The following is an 18,571-nucleotide window of genomic DNA, read 5'->3' on the forward strand; positions in this document are numbered from 1 at the left end:
TAGGTAAATGGTTTGCATGGTTTTGCATCCGAAACGTGCGGAGTTGTGGAACAGTTAAATGGAAATGAAAACATTTCCTCAGTCCTTACCTGGGAAGTTTTGTACCCAGGCTGTCAAACAGTCGTTTAAAATCACGCATTGTTCTTTTGATGTCAAAGTGGTGTCTAGTTCAGTTTAAACTTGGCATCCCACACACGGGAATTTGTGCATCTGAGGAGAAAGAGGAGCAAGCAGTAACTTCATGCTACTTGCAATGCTTCTTCAGCGCATACCAAACAGTGTTTGGGTATTTGTCTGCTGCAGCTCCATAGCCGTTCTACCACCTGTAATCAAAGTGCTAAGTTGAATACTTGTTTTTATCTGAGGTGACAAATGTTGATGACAATTGTATAATATTCTGAAAAACCAGGGAGAATGTTTTGGTCCCTGCAGCAGGGCAGGTTTAGGATCCGCTACTGAAATTGCGCTCTGCAGATGAATAACTGCTCTTTTGGTGTGACTCAGTTGCTAACTGTTTAGCTCCGATAACCCTAATATTTACAGTTTCAGAGCCTTTCTGGGTTCTGTTATTTTTATATCGGCACATACAAAACTGCTTGAATAAATCTTGACCGCAGGCAGAAGAGATGCTCTTCAGCTGTCTGCAGCTGCTGCCCGGGTTGACTGCTCGGCTGCTGTTTCCCACTGAGTGAACCGAGACTCGGGACGTGACAGCAGCGAGTAGTAAAGCCTCCTCGACTCCTCTGAAGCTCGATGCTCTAGACTCTGTAGCACGTGAAGTTATTCTTCAGGTACAGGCTACCTGAATATGGTCATATTGCCCCCAGTACAAGTGGAGATGAGCCCACATCAGTGGGACTGGGGCTGCCCTATTTGAAAGACTTTTTGAAAAAGATCATACAAATATGACTAATTATATTTTGTCATGAAAAACTAAAAGAACAGAAACCTCTTATTCGGTTTTCTCCAGTCATTTCTCCTGATCCCTGATTTAAGGAGAAAGGGTTACCTTTATTCCTTCTTCTCAGGCTCTGAGGAATTAATATTCATTTTTAGCTAATAGGTGAAGCACCAGTGCAAACGCAAGTTGTGTTCCTGCATCTATTAGGATATAAATACCTGTCCTTTCCTCCCTCCTGCAGGTTACTTAACATAGGCAATGTTAAATTTAGCATCTGAAGTATTGTGAGTGCAAGACAAAATGTAGGTGTAGAAAAACCTTACAGTCAGGTTTTCAACAAAGACTACTTCCCTAACAGTTTTATGATGAAACTGAAAACGAAAGACTTGCACTTCTGCCACTGCAACAGAAGCCTCACTCAGAGCCTGACATGGCTCGCCGACACGTGCTGACTACACAAATAATTCTCTTTCTTCTTGCTTCAGCTTCTTCTTTTCATCTGAGCTGGAGGCAAAAATGTGTCATAAAATATTTGTAGAAAATTAGGAGAGCATCCAAATCCACACACATACCTTGGCCAGATAAATGGAATATCATTCTAGGCCAAATTTTGTTTGTGTGGAAGATCCCACTGAAGGTGATAGATGAAGTTTCTAGTGGGATTTCTTCAGCACCTTGAATCCACTTTACCTTCTTGGAAAGGTGAGACATTTTGGTGATGATGTTATGTCTTTTTAAAACGAAATATCCTATTCTGTAATCTGAAAAGCTTTACTTCTTGGTGAAACTTTTGGATGCATATTGATTCCCTTGCTTCTCCCCAAGAGAGAAATGTTCTTGTTCTCTGAACCTGAAACAGTACTCTTTGGTTTTGATGGTCTGGAGAACATAAACTGAGAGAGGTATCTTAAGAAGGATAGGCATCTTGCATTACAACAGCTGACTTTGGAAAACAAATTTGGGCTTTCAGCGGCAAATCAGACCAGTGGTGTCTAAGGCCATCACTGGAGCTTTTGGCCGCTGCAGCTTTTCACCACATCATAGTCGAGGGTGCATCCAGATTATTTGGGTACTGCAGTGATATCAGTGTGGTACAGAGAGGGTCTCCTCTCAGGTGCTGAAGAGCTCTTGGTGTTAGTCACTTTATTCTGAGGTCAAGGGCTCTGCAAGCTCCTCAGGGCTGTCCTGCCAACTGGCGTTACCTCCCCCCCCCATCTCTACAAAGCACTGACCGCCTTCTCAGACCCCAGTGATGACACCAGAAACTTTTTGTTGGTGTTTGTAGCTGCTTTCTTGTTTATTAGAGAATGTGTAATAAATTGCTCTGTTGTTTTCTAATGTTCTTTGAGAGTTACTATGAGAACTGTGTGAATTCAGCATTACTTTTTGAGCCAGGGTTGACTACCGCTATATCAAATACATTTCATGTTGTCCGCTGTGTTGCTCTCCAAGGGTTCGCAATCGGTTTGACTAGGACATCAACCAGTACCAAATGCCATGAACCTCTCACTCATTAGAAGTTTCTCTCCTGAGTTGATCAGTGCTCTTCTTCCTAAGAAAATGTAATTCCTTTAAAGTTTTTAAAAAACAGAAATAAAATAGGAAACTTCTTACCTCCTCAGATGACGTAACCATCAACTATTAGCGAACAAATTATCACTCAAAACCAGAATAATTAGGTTTTGGTTATCAACACACACTTAAAAATGATTGGGAGTAAAATGTCTGTCCCCGTTAGTTAGTACCTTTGGGGATACATCTGCAGCTTGACCTCGTCGTGTCTTTTTCTATATTGGGCTCGTTTTGATGTTTTAATAGGCACAATATTACAGCTTCACACTGTGACATAATATTTTGCCTTCAAATACATACACATAGGCAACACAAGGGACTGTTTGTTATCTTCCACATATAAGAACAAGTGCAATGTAAGATAAAAATGGAAGTGAAAAGCTTAGGTAGTAAAACATGTTTTCTTCCTCCTGTTTTTTTCTGATGAGGGTACAGGAAAAACACACAAGTTGTTTGTTTGTTAGGTTTCCAAGCTGCCAATATGTACAGCAGAGAAAAAATAAACAATTCAAACTTCTGACAGGTGCAGAAAGAGAGAGCTCTGAGGCAAACTCTGAGTCCCCAGGGTATTTAAAAAATTTTCCTCTTGCCAGATCCAAAGTAAAATTCAGTGTCTATGTCCAAGAAAATAAACAGTTCTGCTGACTTGCCAGAAATCAGGGCTCGTCTTGCAGTTTTTATAAGACGCACGTAGCTGAAATTCAGATTTTTTTTAGCAGAGGTACCAGGCTTAGATGACACAGTTCTGGGAGGAAGGTAACATTGCGTTTTGGAAAGCAAGGGTTTCTAACTCATGGCAGCTGATTGACATGAGCTGTTCCAGTGATGCCTGAGGGAGCATGCTTCAGCGAGCATATATGACTTTTTGTTTCATCCTGCGTTCTCTTGGTTGGTGCTGTTTCCTGTATTCCAGTCCTTTCCCAACTATCTTTTTCTTTCAAATAACTGCCACTAAAAATTCCAGTCCAGACAAAACTGTCTAAATAAGTGTGAAATGCTACAAGAATTAAGTCATGTGAATGTATTGGGGAGAAGATGGAGTGATGGAGATGAGGTGAATCTGATATTTCCTGCACCTATCGCCCAGCAGTGACCGCAGGAAGATTGCTAGGTTTGGTGTTGGCAAGTTGCTTAGCCCCCATCAACGCGTCCCTTGGTGTCAGCCTCTGCTGTGAAGGGATGTGCTGCTTGGCTTGGAGCAGCAGTAAGGGCTCCCATGCAGTCTGGTGGAACCCCTTCAGATCTGGTCATCTGACCCTGCACATGGAGCACGTCTCAAGGACCTTCCAGATGGCCACTCCAATCCCATTTGCCTCAACTGACGTCCTAGTAAGGCAGTAATTGTACCCACTGTGTTTTAAAACTCAGTTTTGAGGAGGTAATCCTGGTTCTATCAAAAAGTCTCATAAATTAAATTGAAATCGGTCACATTTATGACTGGTTGTTAAAAAGCTGTAAGTGTTATGAATTTATGACACTGTGCTCATATTCAGCTGTTCACTGCTTCTGCTTCTAGGTCTTTTTTCTCCTATGTGGAATAAAATTTATATTTGTGGGTGAGATCATTATAAATCTTTTATGTACCACAAGTGCAATTTTAAATGTTTGCAGGCATGGAGAACTGTGCCCATGAGATGTCAACCATATTTCATGGGTTATTGCTTCATAGAACTGACAAAAAAAAGAGCTTTGCAACTAGTATACACTCATAGACACTTCTTAAGTTTTCATGTTTGACCTTTAAAAGCTGGTAGGCAGCATGAAAAGCGCGACTTAGGAAATAAAATGCTACATGGTTCATATTTTACTTGGGTGCCAGTTTGCCATGTTCATTTTCTTTCTTTAGCAAAAACACCTTCTCAGAAGACTTGCCCGTGCCCAGTCCTCCAAGGCTGCTTGCTGATTCCAATTGCAATTGGACAAGTTCCTCACGAGTGAGCGTAGTTCACATACACCTCTACATAAATCAGTGGTGAAACCCAGGCCAGCAGCGATGAGTGCGTGGCTCTCATTTCAGACAATCCTATGGCTGATTCTGCAGCCTTCATGCTGAGCTTTGCTGTTGCGGTTGTTAGAGATGTATTCAAAAGTGTGAGATACAGAAGGATATAATTTTCAAAAAAACCCTTTTATTCTTGGTGGATGGAAAGGTGGATGGGACGTAAAGATGGTACGAGAACTGGGTGACCTGTTAATAGATGACAAGCTGTGTGCTAGGCTTTAAATGTAGCGTTAATTTAAAAGAGCTCTTGGAAGAAATCTGCTTTAATGGAAAGCACATTGTGTTGAAAGCTGGGAAGCCTGGAGTTTCCTAGATTTGTAGCTGGACTACCAGGACAAATAGGTTCTCTCCTCTATGACTTACCTAGGCATGGATTTGCAAGGGGAAGAGAGCTTGGAGGAGATTTCTATCCTCTCTCTGTTTGCCTCCAATTGCTGATTACCTATGACACATTGTGTGGGCTCTCTTCTGCTTCCTGGCCCATATTCCAGCCTGGGACCACTTACCGTGCCGCGCAAAGCTGGGTGAGCATGGGAGAGCAATCCTCTACAACACATCTCCCCAGTGTCGGGAGACGGGATTTAGTGTGAGCGTCTATGGGCTGCATCTACATTGGCTCCATGCTGGTGTTCATCTCATTTGCCCATTTTGGACAAAATGCTCCTTAAGATTGAGACTGCTTCTCACTTTGTATTACTGCTTTTGGTATCAGTGCAAATATAAAAGGTAAAACTAATTTGCTTATGTCCTTGTGTGCTCCACGTCACTGTGATGAGTTGGGGAAGTACCAAATAGCTCCAGGAAATATTTATTCATATTTCACCTATGAAATTCCCATGTATTGGATAGGATATTTGATAATCCCTTTATTGCTTTTCCTTGTTTAACAGCCTATGCAATCTCTCTAACTTTTGTGATCTTTTTACCTCAAGCATTATGTGTTGTATTACAGTGATTAAGAAGGGCACATACCACTGTCTCCATCCCCTGATTTACGTAAATGATGTTTTGATGACAAGATGATGAGACGGCGTTGAGAATGTTACTTCTACACAAATGTGCTTGTAAATGTTTTAATGCACGTGTGCTTCCTCAGAACATTTTAACAGCGCTACATACTACTGAACAGTCACGAAGGACAAAGTCATTTCATTCATGGTTTCTATTTTAGCAAATAGGCACAACCTTCTTTAATGCAACATCCATCCAACTTCATAGTATGCATCAAAATACATTTGGATTGTTTATGATTGATGTGGTCATCCTCTTATGATTCCTTTGGGCTAGATAGAAATAGAAATGTAGGGCAGGAGTCTCCATTACTGTGCAGCTGCTCTTCTCTACGCTGTCAGCATAAACCAGTGCGGAAGCTGGAGGACCTGGCTCAGCATAAACACAGTTCTGAGATGAGGAGCTGCTGTGGGGCGCCTACATTTCTCTTCCTTAGTGTCATTGGGGTAACATCCAAAAGGTGTGTGGCCAAGGGGGAAGGCAGTGGGGAAGGCAACGCAGTCCTCATTCACGCTCCTTCACGTTGGCTCTTCATTGTGATTTGGGTTCACGGTACCTCACAGGTAAGCACCAACTGGAGCAATTTTTGAGCATTTCTGATACAGTGGACAGCAAATGGCCCTTTCACAAAGCCACACCAAGTTCAGTGCGACTCAGATGGTGCCATCCAGCAGGTCAAGTTTAGATACCTTGAGCCCATAATTCTGTATTCTAAAAAGCATGTAGGAACCTGGAGGCTCACATACCACACAATATTATTTTCCAGTAGGGTTTGTGACTGCAGACATGCATTTCTGAAAAATGGCAGAGTTGAAGGAATTTATTTGATTGCATGTGATTTTTGGAACTGATGTGGGAGCCTAATTCTCTCTTTTTGGTGAAACTTGATTTCTTATTTGCTTGCCTTTCAAAGCAGGGCTTATCTGTTGTTCTTAGACTGCTAATGAGCTTAGGAGCTTCTGAAACTATTGACCTCCGGACTGTTTTGACTTTCTGTTGCTGTGATCTGCACTGTCTGCAGATGTCCGGATCCCAGGACCTCTTCACTTTCTGTTTTGTGAATAGTTACATGTGGAAGGAATTTACACACAGGATCTATTTCTAAAGGGAAGGAAGAATGCAGGAAAAGCAATGTTGCAATAATTCAGTAGAAGTAATCTGTCTGATGTTATTGGCTGTAACTGTCACTACCTTATATGTATCTAAGGGAAATGGATATTGCAAGAATTTTGTTGTGCTCCCTAACTCTGGATATTTTGCATTAATTAGTTTTGTCTCTTTGTAGTTCTCTTCCTCTGCAGAACCTGAATCCTTGTCTAAAAAGTAATTAAGCCCTTAATATGACTGTGAAGATTTAAACAAATACAGAGGCAACCATTGCTTTCCTTAATCAGAATAACCCCATTTATTTATTTATTCTTTTTTTTTTTTAATACAGTCTTTTAAAATCCTTCTAACATCTCCAAGACTACTGTCTGTGTACCTGGAGGATTGTGCGATGCAGTCTGAGTTTGCTGCAGCTATTTTCACTTCTGAAAAAATCACAGTCCATTTAATCTGACAAGTGAAACCTCTGATTGCATGTTACCTACACAGTACTGCTTTTTTCTCTTGTTAAGGCAGAGAAGGAAAAAAATGCAGAAATATGTCTGCTAGATTTCCAAGCTAGCAATCTGTTGAAGGAAACTGTGATCCTGACAGGTGCAAACGCTGGACTCTCGGGCTTAGGGAGTCTCACGAGCCTTTCAAAGGTTTCTCACCTCACTGATTCAAAATAAACTTCAGTGCTTAGTAAAAATCAAAACAAGCAAAATGTTTTATGTAGCACAATCTGCTACAGGAACAAAGAAGAGGAAGAGAGAAAGAGAAGGAGAAAAAACACGAGCAGGTTATTTTTGTACTTTGGCCATTAATCGCAAGGCTTCTATGACTCGTCTTTTGGAGTCGACCTTTCCCTGGATGTCTGCGGTGCTGGGGTGGCAAAAGAAATGCTGCTGCTTCGCTGCTAGCCCTGTCACTGCTCGTTATAATAACAATTACCTCTCTAGTACGTAATTTAACAATTTGTGTAATGAGCACTGTGGACACTAACCCCGTGTCATTGCCGCCTTTTGCCTGAAGGACAGTGGCAGATTTTGGTTCTTGACCACCTTTTGAGATTTGTGCTCTTATGCATCTCATAGAGTTAAAAAAAATATGTCAGGAGGAGATACATTGTGAAGCTGAGAAATCTATCACACACAGAATCATAGAATCACAGAGTCGTTTAGGTTGGAACAGACCTTTAAGACCAAGTCCAGCCGTAAGGCTCACTCTGCCGGTGTCACCACCGAACAGGAGTGGGGCACAGTTACACCACACACAGTTCTACCAGCGGAGGAGCAGCCTGCCTGACCGGGAGGCAAATCGCCCCCTGCACGCCCCTCGTCCTCAGCTGGGAGAAGCACTGCTTGAGAGCTTTTAGCTAACAGCAGACTACAAAGGAAAAAAAAACCAAACCAACATAACATTGTTTCTCTGTTTACTTTTAAAGTACAATCATTGATCACCGTCTTCTGCCTAAAGCGTCTTCAGCGCGATCCTCAGCTGTCAGGTTTCGGCTGCAGTACCACAAAGATGTGAATACGAGCTTGTAGACTCATTGTGTTTACCAAGGCTTCTTTTCTTTCAGCTCAGACACTGTAAAATAATAACAACAACAATAACAATAATATTAAACTAGTCTGCTCCTCTGGAAGGGTTTCTGAGATATTAGTTCAGCCCTGAACACATCTAAAATTAGTTGTGAGACAGACAGATAATTCTCTGTGCACATATACACGTGTCCAGGCACAGACGCGTATATGAATTGCTCTGGTTTATCAGGTGTATATGCATATGCGACTTTGTTTTCAGGAGGAGGAAAACAATGGGACCGACATGCGAGACAGAAATAGACCATCTCCCTGTCTTGAGTAGAATAAATTATTGCTAAATGCCAAGGTTAATGTTCACTCTGAATCGGGGCCTGCACAGCTGGGATGCTCCGTGCTGTTTGATCTGCCCTTTCAAGCTCTGATGATCCCACTAAATTGCATTTAATGGACACAGGGCTGAAGTACAAAAAAATGAGAGGGCTTGTTATAAAACAATAGGGACAACTTAGCTCACGTGCACACCTGTTCTTTGTACTTGGTGAAAGACTTTGTCCTGGTGCCGGGAGGGGGACGTTTTGTGCAGGTCTCCACTGGCACTGTTTGCGGGAGTTTCAGGAGTGCGACTGCTGTGCTGAGGTTGTCACATTTACAGTCGCTGCAGCCAGGGATGAGTTCGATAGGAGGTGTTTGCTTCAGCTACTCACATCGGAGCAGGGTGTCACACACCTGCGCACTCCATTGGCAGAAAGAAGGCTCTTCTGAATAGTCGTGAGCCAGACGTATCGGATTTAAATAGACTGATTTCACCCACGCGGGCTGCTGGAGGCTTGCACAATTGCAGCGACATAATGGAAACGCTCTCCTTGCTTTTCTTGTCCTGCGAGATGCCAGTTAAAATTTATCACAGTTGAAAACTGGGAATTTTATGGTCTTTTTGGTGGTTTCCTGGGATATTCACAACAGGACAAGGTGCAAATTGGAAAACATATCCTCTCATTTCATTAAAGATTTTAATAGATTTTAGTAAATATTTGTTTCCAAATAAGCATGACAAAGATTTCCTTTTTTTTCTGAAATGATATAATGTAATTTCCACCTTCTTAACTTTAGATTTATATATCTAGCAATCTAGATATATCTTACGGAGATAAATCCAGCAAAGAAGAGATTACTAGATTTATATATCTAGATTACTGGTATATCTAGATTACTAGTAATCTAGTAATCTATATATATAAATCTAGTAATCTCTTCTTTGCTGGACTTATCTCTGTGCCCAAGATTTCTTATGAGATCCAGTTGTTGGGCCCAGTCTTTAGATTCTGGTAATAAAAGTGGTCCTTGGCAAATCTCTGTGATCCTAATAGCGACACGGTGCTATGTCAGTCTGAAAGAAATAAAGCGCGTACTTACCAGAAACAAACACTCTGCCTCTGAGTCAACTAATATTGAGTCAGAATAGAGGAAGAAAATGGATAGTCTCCTCCTTCTTGTACATAATCAAGACAACAACATTTAGTCTGAAAATAACTATTTGAAAACCTTACACGTAACCTATATGTGTACTCTCTCTGTATACAAAAAAGCAAGGAAAATGTGGAAGTATAGATCTCTACTGATGTGCTGATTGTTTCCAGTCCCAGCCTCCGATATTAACCTGAAAGGGGAGCAGTAAGGCTGGTTTTTTTTTGTGAAGACCACACTTATCCCGGTACCGCGTGGACTGATTTCACTAGGACTGTGTGTGGAATTGTGGAAACCTGTTTGAAGGGTGTTTCCTGTCGTGGCATGCTTGATATTGCAGGTGGCTGAGGACAACTTTGGAGATTCTCTAATGAAGGGAGCTTCTTTTCTTGGATATTTTCCGTGTGGTAGCAATCATTTGGGGGCACTTGAGAGACATCGGTAGTCTCTATGACTAGGAAATGTGTGACAGCACCATGTAAAGACTACTGCAAGAAAAGAGGTTATACTTACGTATTTTAAGCCTACAATGGGCTGTTTTGATAATCCAATTTGGCATTTGGAATATTTTCCCTCCTTTTTGGACTCTTCCTCATGAATTTACCTGAATTAGTTTCTGTTCAGCTTTATGGATTCTCGCTGAGTTGGGATATCGGATAACTGCCTCAGGCTGGAGAAGCCTGAGAGGTGGCCGTTAGGAGAAGATCTCTGCCAGCCAGATGGAAGCTGGAGTTTTCTATCTACTCTTCAGAACTATTCACCTGGCGGAGGGGGCAGAAGCAGGATGGTTTTCGTTGGGGTCTGTTGGCTGTATGGAAACGTGGGAATACTGAATAATGCTGTTGAACTTTGCAGGTGCTTTTGAACTTTGCAATTCAGATCCCTAAAACTCTGGAGGAGCTCCAAAGCACTTTGCCTCTCCTTCAAAGAAATAGGACATTACTCTAAGTGGTGGAGTGTTTCTTCTGGGAAACTGATAGGAAATGTGGTTAGAAAATAGCCAGCAAAGGTGAAACGGGAATATAAAATTGTAGGGTCAGAGCAATTAGCTCAGCTACTGTGGGGAGGTAATTTAATTAGATGATTCAGAGAAGAGCAATTTAGGTTGGCTATTTTTTTCTCTTCTCTTCTCCTCTCCTCTCAGGTTGTCAGTAACAGGTGACTGTGTTTTCCTCTATGGTGACTCGTTTTAAGGTGGACTGAAGCTGGCAAGCTAAGAAGTTGGAAACAGAAGGCTAATTTAAAGAAGACATAGTGTTGTTCCCAGTTATATTCTTGCTTGAATTCCAAATGTCTTCAGATTGAGGATTTAGTTTGGCCTATTAAATACCTAAGTTCCAAATCTGGATTGAGATCCAAATCACTGCTGAATTTGAGTTTCACCAAAAGAAAGAGATTAGATTCAGATCACTAATCACCAGAGTGTTTGCTGCAGAGAAACTCCAGGTGTGTTTACTTAATTCCTTAATTTATTGATCTTTACCTTCTTCCAATAATCTGCTCTTAAAGGTGGCCAGATACTACAATTATGAGACCAATAAGATGCTCTGGACTGAAGTTTTCTGAGTGATTGTCTGTAAGATAGAGGTTGCTCTATGAAGCCAACACGCCTGCTTCGTAGCCGACCCCAGGCCCTTACAAACAATACTGGGTTTTATTGACATTTTTTTGATAAATATGTAGAATAGCCTGAGAGTAACGTTAAGTGTTGTCAATGGGCCACTGAGCCAAAAAATTTACAAAACATAAAATCCGATTATTTTTTTTTCTCCTGCGGAAAATCTCTTTGGTTCCACCTGCTGTTTTGGTTTTGATCCTTGTGTTTAGTACCATCATATGAAAATGGCCCCAACAGGCTTCTGATGCTAAAAATGGAAGGTGACTTAACAGAGCTCTATTTGTTTCCCTAAATATCTTGTCTCCTTATTCCCTATATTGAACGCTCCAGGATGGAGTTTCCCCCCAAATTAGAACAGCAAGTGTGTGCAGTGGCTGCCGCGGGGCTGGCCGGGGAACTTGCTTGGAGTGCTGGGCAGCAGTGCCTCTGGAAGGGGCCGCCGTGGAGAGGACTGGGAACTACAGAAGGTTGGGAGTCAGGAAAGAACTGCTGCGGCTCAGAGACCTGTGCCGCCTTCCGTCCCTGCAGAGGACCCCAGAGAGCTTCAGGTGCCCATGGATTACTGCAGTACTCTGCCCTTACACTGTAAATAACCGCTTGCTGCTGCAGGGACGGTTTAATAGGCTAGTTGATCAGATATATGTAAAAGAATGGCTGTTGGATAGTATAATAAAGAACAACGGTGTAATAGTATAATAATAGTTTAATAACAGTACTTTTACTACAAATACATGTAACTGTAAACTGTATCAGTAAAATTATGGGGAATTCTTTGTTAGCATTATCTAATTCTAAAAGATGCAGAAGTACTAATCTGGGTAGAGACCAAGGTACTCTTTCATACTTTTAATAAAAGGGGAGGCATGGTCTGCTTGTTGGGGAACAGGGTGGTCTTGGTGTCATTCACATTCCTGCACAGATTTACTCTCTGACCTTCCCTCGTCATCAAGGTGAAGATTTTCAAACACAGATGAAGTGCTTATGTCCGTGTTTTACCATTTGATAAAAGTGGCCTGATTTTCAGTGTGTCTGTGTCTCCCCCCCCCAGCTCTAATTCTGGTGCAAATGATGATTACTTGCAACCAAGGTGAATTTGGCAGCTGGGACCCTAATTACCCTCCATCCTTCCCGCTCAGTGCAACTGACGTTAGTGGTGTTCTCCAGATTTACTGAGCAAAATGTCATTCTTGGCTGAGTGCTTCAGGCTAATGTTTTCAAAGGCATCTCTAGGGGTTACTGTCCACTGAAAATCAGTAGGATCTTGCTGATTTATTCCCTTGGATTCCTTTGGAAAAAAGAGACTCTAGATTTGCTGACTTTGATCATTAAAACGGACAGTGGAATTATTTTCCATCCTGCAGAAATCTTTACCAGGTCTCGCTCAGAGCCTGGAGCTGGAGTATTCACAGCGTGGTCATATTGTATTAACGGCGATAGTATCAATGTGAGGTGATTTGCTTCTGATCAAGAGAAGCTGCACAGTTTATTAGCCAAACTACAGAACGCTGTGTTACAGTAATGCACTTCCACAGAGCAGCAGAAGAAATTTTTTTCTATTACGTCTTTCATTTCTATTCCAAAGGAATGAAATCTCATATTTTTCTAGAACTGGGAGAACCCCTATTCTGTGATGAATGGGAGTTTTTCAGGTTGATTTAAGATGAAAGGATTGACAGGGAAAGAGCTGAAAGTCCTGTCTGTGTGTTCTCATTAGCATGGGGCTGGCGTGGTCTGCGATCGGAGGTGTCTGATGATGACTCCCGTAAACAACACAGGGAGAGAGAGCAGCTCTCTGCTGTCTGAGCAGTTTCCTTCTCATTCTACTCCTGAATGCAAGACAACTTTTCCCCATCCCAGAGGGATCTCTAATTCAAAAGTTGAATTTGATGGCCATTGAGATGGGCTAATTCAGACTGTCCGGCGTTGATGGCTGTGCGAAGGGTGAATACGAGCGGCTCTCCCAGGGCAGTTCACGCAGGGTAACCGGTCAGCCAGCTGCCTGTTTATATGCTCATGCACCACAGTAATGTCGGGTGATCCAAAGCAGCTAACTTTCAAGGCAATCCTTGTATTTGAGATCTTTAAAAGTAGAAAAGGTTTCTTTGCACTGCTTTAAATATGAAATGTGCTTTTCCCAGTGTGAATAACATTCTTAAATATCTATATTTGGTTTAGCAACTACAATAAATCTGACTCTGGAACACAAGCCTAGAAAGCATCTGTTTCTTTTTGTCGGAAGGCCTAACCATGATAGTTCTGTGCCTTTCGTAGGGTATTTTTCAGTTTTCTTTGCAAAACTTTTCGTTTCTTGTGAAGGGTTTTGTCTGTGTTTGCATTTATTACTGGAGCTTGTACAAACTTGGAAGTGCTTTCACAATATGCCAGCAGTCATTTTCCTTTCAGTTCTGTCCATTTCTAGAAGAAAGAAAGCAAGTTGGCATGCTGTGGAGCTTGAATACAGTATGTTTCCTCTTGTCATACTGTTCCAGCAGTCAGGCAAAGATCACAGATTTTTTCCCCCTCAGATGGCCATAAACCATTTCATATTGGAAGTTTTCAGGTATCTATCTGTCGCTAAACCAACACACAAGCAGCATGATTTATCACAGTGAACAGAGCTAGCTCAAAGATATTCATGAATCGGTGAACGTTTAGAGCTTGATCTAAAAATGTTACATCCAAGAAAAAAAATGGAGAGCTTTTAGTAGAAGCTTTGGGCTTTAATCTCTCTCGGCTTTACAGACATGCTAGCATATGGATTCACATGTGTCTGCCATGTGGTGGAGTTTATACTTCTCAGAATCCAAAGCAAATAACATTTTAAGCTTTCTTTTCTAGGGGAAGAAAGGGACAAAACATCCACATACTAATAGCTCATACAACCAAAGAGGGAAAAGCGCAGCCTGCTTGATCCATGGAAATGAGGAGTGAGGTCCAAAGCTCCAACCTGAGATGTTTAAATGGACTTCCATGTACCGTTACCGAAGAAAGAGAGGTAAGGGCAGCTAGTGCTTGCGTGTGAAACCTCTGAGGCAGGAGATTCGGAAGGGAAAGGTGAGAGCTGGAAGGCAGTGAGCTGCTCCACCGACAGGGAGAGGACAGGTGCCTGGAAGTGCCCATCGTTCCAGAGGGCAGCTGGGCATGGGAAGGCATGCTGCGCCAGCTGGAGAGGGCGGCAGCAGGCCCAGGCGGAGTTATCCTAAGCATCCTCTCTGGGACCGTGCAGGGCTGAGCTCCGTTAACGAAGGGCAGAGAGTAACTGGCAAATCCCAGTCTGACACATACATATATATAGAAATCAGCGCAGAGCAGGTGGACTCTTTGGCTTTCAGGCGGGATGGGCCTGGTGGGTCTGATTGCAGGATTGGTTGTCCTTTATTAAGAATTTATTTAGATCTATTTTTTCTAATGTTTTGTTATTTAAACGTTGCTTTTGTATAGCAGAGGAAGAAAACAAAAAACCCCCATACACTGCAGCGTCTTCTTACAACATAACAAATATAGTAAAAGAACCTCATTTGATTACTGCCCACTATTCAAAAAATCCCAGACAGTATATTTAATCCAGAGCACATTACCCTTAGGGATTTTTTTAGATTATAATATCCAGGGTGTTCCTATATATACAGCGGAAGGGTTATTAAAAATAAATCAGATTCTTAATAACGGAATCATTCCCTTGAGAACAAGAGCAGAACAGCATTTTCTAGTTGAAGGACAAAATTTCTGTCAATGAGGAGATCCAGAAACTTCTAAACAAGCCCAGCAAGACCCCTTCCTCCTCCTCCCCACAGACAAACACTAGTTAGCTGCCGGGAGGCGGATGGGGGTGTACTTAAACCCACAATAACTGCGGGTGCGATGGTTTGATAGGTGACAACCCCACCAGACCACTCCGATGGCACGACAGCTGCCCGCGGTCAGGCGCACGCTCCTAGGTATAGATAGATGCATTCTCGCGGCGGGACCCTGCAGACAGCCACATTCCTCCAGTCTTGTGCTATAGTCGGCTCACTTTCAGCGGCTTACATTGTAATCAGCTGCATTCTTATATTAATATGCCCTAGCCCTTCCTGCTCGGGCTGTGTGCTGCCCTGCCAGAGTCACTTGTTGTGGTCAATCAGACAGACACAGCCTGAGAGGTGTGTGAAGGAGACAGAAGTTTTTACTGGGAGAGAAGCACATATGCTGTGGGCTGCTGTAGCATTACGACCCCGTGCTATTACCAGACCTCTGTCCTTTAATAAGGAGTCAGATGGCATAACCATATGCTGTCTTCCATACATTTTCACTGAAGTCACTTTACTATCAAGGACTCTGCTGCCACTTCCCAGGGGCCTCTTCTCCATCCAATAAGCTGGAGTGTCACACTTGATTTGTTGTTTGTTCCTGAGGTTTGGCTTCCTTACTTACCTGCATGCTAGTGGCTGTGTAGATGTTACCTAATGAGCAGCTGAAGCCTCTTAAAGTTTCTCAGGACTTTCACATTAACATCCTTCCTCTCTATCTGTCTGTGCGCTCTGTTCTCCAGATCTTAATTACAGGAACTGTCACTGAAAGAAAGAAGAAAGCAGACAATTGCATTTTCTAGGTAAAAAACCCAAATGAATGGCCAGAATGGGGAAGAGTTACGAATGTCCTCCAAATTTTAATAAGTCTGTTGGTATATGGAAATGTCTGCCTTTCAGTGTGCAGAGTGCTGACAAGCAGGTATTGGTCATTAGGTTGTCTATAGCAAGACATTGACTAAAAAAAGCTAAGAGTTTTGGAATAAAGCAGTTCCTCTTTTTCCCTTATGGGCTTATAAATTAGCGGTGGATTGTCTTTCAGAATGGAAGAGTCTTGTACCTTCCTGAATAACACTTTGCCCACTCCAGAAGAACCCACAAATCCTAAATGTCTATCAGGGAAAGTAACTGTAATCTCAAGATACATCAGATATTGTCTGGAATGATGCTGCACTGATGCTGGTTTGGTGCAAGGATGGTGGCAATATGAGAGAAATGCTGAAACTACTTTTAGTTCATTTGTCTGTTTCTAATTCGCCTCTCACTGTTACAGGCAGCTACTACTGTTTTGTCAATGATCACTACTTTAATTCATGTTGCACTTAGAATCATAGAATAGTTTGGGTTGGAAGGGACCTTAAAGATCATCTAGTTCCAACCCCGTGCCATGGGCAGGGACATCCCACTAAACCAGGCTGCCCACGTAGGTCATGACTTGCTTCCTTTGAGATGTCAATAGCAGTGAGTTGTGGGACCTCCACCGTCCCCTCTGTAGACAGTGCTGTGCACCCCAATGAACTAATTTAATTTACTTTTTTTTAAAGACAAGAACTCAGTCTATATTTTATTACTATTTTAGCACCAGATATATTCTTATACCATATAAATTACCATATATAACAAGAACCTTATATAACATAATTAATAACATAGCATAATTACCATGCCTGGCAATTACTGCAACAAAGAGATGATAGTTCTTTGAATCTGTAAAGCACCTTTGGACTGTCATTTGATGTCATCTGTGAGAGGCTCAAACTGTCACCTTTGGGACACTGTGCCAGAGAAGCTGTCCTGTCTATATGGCAACAAGACAAGGCCATCATCAAGTATAATCGTTAAAGGTTCCAAAGGCATTTCTTAGAGAAGCAGAGATGAAGTGCCTGCGTGGTCTCCACATTTCTGGGCAAGTAATCAGAGTCTGCTTCCCCAAACTCTTTCTGTATCTTTGATAAAAACTGTCATTTTCGTATGAGCTTTCTGGAGCTGTTGGTTCAGAGCTGTTAAACAGGAGATGCATGTAAACAGAGCAGAGCTTTGCACAGTACATCACTTTTCAGAGAACCCAGAGATCCCCTGTAGCTGAAAGGTGCTCTGTAATTGTAAGCTCACTGTCATTAGGAAAATAACTTAGTCCAAGTCTCCCCTTATTTACACACAGCGTAGCTTCATTGGATTTCCCCTAGCTGCATGTTGTGCAAATCGGAGTAGAATCTGCTTCATTAATTCTAATTCTGTTCTGGCTGGACAAACAGGCGATGCACCCAGACAGAATTGCCATTGCATATAAAAGAAGTGCTTTACGTGTTTTCGAAGTATCATTAAGACACTTATTTGGGCTGCAGTCTCGGAGCATCTCAGAACACAACCCCTGTGACATTGCAGCTGTTGTTCTTGGGCATTAAAAAGGCACTCTTTCCTTTCATTGTAATAATTTAAAAATTACCAGTCATGCGTGGACTCTAAGAGCCTGACCCCCAGCTCATAGGAGTCGGGATGGGAGTGTGCATGCTTCGAATCACTCTGTGGATTTTGAGTGCCCGGCCACTGACACCAGGTAGTGGACTGCTTATTGAAATACTCTGAAACAGGTAACACCCACTGCGTTCATGAAGGGAAGCACAGCATCGGTGGGAAAAGGGGCTTTGGAGCAGAACATCTGCTAGTGTAACGCTGGAATTCCTTCTCTCAAGTTTAATGAGGCAACTCTTTGGCACTGTTAGCAGTAGGACAACCTCGCCCACAGCCTTCCACTCTACAACAGCCCTTTGAATCTGCAGGAATAACATAATATTCAATCTGCGATTCATTACAATGTGTGAATGTGTCTGTGCTGGAGGGGTAACATCACTTTTCCTGCAAACAGCAACGCTTTATGAGTGTAATCTTATCTTACATTCCGCTCCAAGCAACATTCCCTTGTGGCACGTGCTCTATCTGTTGTTAAGTGTTGGCTCCTTCCAGAACTTTGTCAGCCCTATATTTGTCGTAGAGGGGGGTCCCATTCTGATGTTGCTCCAAATCACTGTGGCACAACTGCAGAACGTGGCTGAGAGTTGTACTGCTCCTGGCAGCACAGCCCTGGTTGCTGTAAAGCCCTAGAAAAGGCACTTCACACTCTATCTTCACGCGCGGGCTTCTGCTGGAAGGATGCAGCACAGTGCACAGACACTGCTAAATTGTCAGAGAGTTGCTTGGTTTTTATTTTAGCTCACACTGTCTTCACTAGGTTTTGTCACGCGGTCCTATATGATGAATTACATTACTTATAATTTAGAAGTTTTAAAATCATAAATAAAAATAAACTAGTAATTTATTTGGAAAAGCGTATTCGAGGCAGTCAATTCACGTGATCAGAATGTTATTTCTTGCAGCACCTCCCATCAGATGGCAGAACTGTAACAACAGCTTGGTAATAATAGTAAATCCTCAGGTTTATGCGGCAGGAGCAGCTTCTGTGTCATGTACCACATTGCCACCTGTCATAGGATCATAGGAAAATTCAGGTTTGAAGTGACCTTAAGAAGTCATTTAGTGCAACCTCTGCTTTACACTGTACTTTGCTACTTACTTTACAGA

The 18,571-nt window shown here is 42.3% G+C and overlaps 1 long non-coding RNA gene across 23 annotated transcripts in view; it reads left to right on the forward strand.

Moving 5' to 3' along the window:
* LOC128851851 (uncharacterized) overlaps positions 1 to 18,571 on the forward strand; it is a 352,018-nt gene that overhangs the window by 203,444 nt on the left and 130,003 nt on the right. For 22 of the 23 annotated variants that reach the window (XR_008449359.1, XR_008449361.1, XR_008449365.1 and 19 more), the window contains one exon: positions 14,043 to 14,199. The exons of the other annotated variant lie outside the window; for it this stretch is intronic. This is a non-coding gene — a long non-coding RNA (uncharacterized LOC128851851). The remainder of the gene's footprint in view (positions 1 to 14,042; positions 14,200 to 18,571) is intronic. 23 annotated transcript variants of the gene reach the window in all.

Source organism: Cuculus canorus, chromosome 3 (assembly GCF_017976375.1).
Source record: "Cuculus canorus isolate bCucCan1 chromosome 3, bCucCan1.pri, whole genome shotgun sequence".
Taxonomy (NCBI): domain Eukaryota; kingdom Metazoa; phylum Chordata; class Aves; order Cuculiformes; family Cuculidae; genus Cuculus; species Cuculus canorus.